Source organism: Propithecus coquereli, unplaced genomic scaffold (assembly GCF_000956105.1).
Source record: "Propithecus coquereli isolate 6110/MARCELLA unplaced genomic scaffold, Pcoq_1.0 Scaffold68, whole genome shotgun sequence".
Classification (NCBI taxonomy): Eukaryota; Metazoa; Chordata; class Mammalia; order Primates; family Indriidae; genus Propithecus; species Propithecus coquereli.
In genome coordinates this window covers 433,683-435,518 of record NW_012152840.1, presented here as the reverse complement: position 1 = coordinate 435,518, position 1,836 = coordinate 433,683, and the positions used below count along the sequence as shown (strand labels likewise).

At 36.5% G+C, this 1,836-nt stretch overlaps 1 protein-coding gene across 2 annotated transcripts in view; it reads right to left on the bottom strand.

Moving 5' to 3' along the window:
* NKAIN2 (Na+/K+ transporting ATPase interacting 2) overlaps nt 1–1,836 on the bottom strand; it is a 228,145-nt gene that overhangs the window by 40,419 nt on the left and 185,890 nt on the right. The gene's annotated exons all lie outside the window — the stretch shown is intronic.

The window sequence follows — 1,836 nt, the reverse complement described above, 5'->3', positions numbered from 1 at the left end:
TGCTGCAATTTGTTACACAACCTTGCTGATTAAGAGAACTTTAGCTTTTAATTTGGTCATCTTTAAATACAAATGGAAATTTGTTTCCCCCAAATTAATCAAAATTCATAAACCCTACTATCTTTCAATTTTCCTACACCATATACATTTTTAATTTAATTTTAACTCCCCAACAGCAATTTATAAAATTTACCTGCAGAAAAGGGGTTTCAAATAATTTCTAACAAGTCTGAATGCCTCCTATAATGTGCAACTCTGCTAATTGCTCCCAAGGCTACAAAGATGAAATAAACCAGTGTTTCTAAATCTCAGTACCATTGACATTTTGGATTGGGTAATTCTTTTTTGTGGGGGTTGTTATGTGTTGTAGGTTGTTTAAACAGTAACATCCTACAATCAAGAAGACAGTCAACAACTGAGGCAACCAAAAATGTTTCCAAACATTGCCGTATGTCCCTTAAAGGGCAAAATTGCATCCAGTTAGAGCCACTGTTTTAGATCTAGTCCTAGCCTTAAGAAATTCGCGATCTTGTAGAAGGGATACATATAATTGTAATTTGAAGTAGATTTAGGTAAACTGTGAGAAGGAAGGAAAAATATTGTATGTCTACTAAGTGACAAACAGTAAACTGGATGCTTTCATGTATTAGCTCATTAATGCTCACAACCAACCTTGGAAGAATGTTATTTGTATTTTTGCACATGATAAATGAAGTGGGACTTGTCTTTCCAAAATGAGATCATCAAGCAGGAAAGGTATAGGTTATGTTCATGAAAGAGCCAGTAGTGACATCCGACGAGAGTTTGGTGACCTCATACTAGAGAATGGAAATCAAAACTGTAAGGCAGATTAGGGCCATGATCAGCAGGCTTCAAGTGCATATCAAATTGCAAATCTAACTGTGCTATTTTTCTTTGCGACATGCTTAAGGAGCACCACCTACCAAAGTATAAAATTTTTAATGGAATACAGACCCTTTTTGATGTGATATTTGACTTCCTTTCTAGCTTCATTTTCCACCACTTTTGGTCAGAATTGATGCCAGTAGTAATCTGTTGGTAGTTTGCTGACATATATCAGGTGGTTTCTCTATTCTGTTCCTTAACTCATTTCTCCATTCTGCCAACAAAGAACGCTAATGCCCTACACCTCCTCCGTCCCCTCCCCATTCCCACTTGCACCTCGAGTGATTCTAACTCATTCTTTAAGACTGAATTAAAGTGTTGCTGGCCCCAAGAACTGGAAACCCATTCTCAGAGTAGGATGGAGCTTGATACTTTTGAGTTTGACCTTGAAAGATGGGAGGGTTTTGAGAGGGAATAAAGAAGGGAAAGGAGAGAGAGTTGGAGAGGACATCTTCCAAGCAGAGCTCAGAAAAGAGCTGAGAAGATATGGATTATGTTCAGGCCCCATTCTGGAGGAGTTTGGACCTTATGAATGGAAGTAATGGGGCACAAAGCACAGAACAGAGACTCATGTTATTATAGATCTGAGTACCTGCAATTGAAATAGAATGATTTTATTTTGTTCCTTACTTAAAGATGGCTGTAATAATAATGGGTGGTACCTGTAGCATTGTACTAGGCAAACATGCAATTATCCACTTGCGATAAAACAAAATATTCCAGTTGTTTTAGTCTTTGGCATTCAAAGCAGAGCTAAGTCTAAATGTTTTCATTTTTATTCATCTTTTCACCTTCATACATCTAATATGATTTGTTCACATCCAATTCACCTGATAAGGAATTATATATCATCTTGAGATCATTACTCACTGAAAGGAAATGATATTTTCTCTCTACAACTAAATCAGATTAAAATTCTTTTTTGTACCC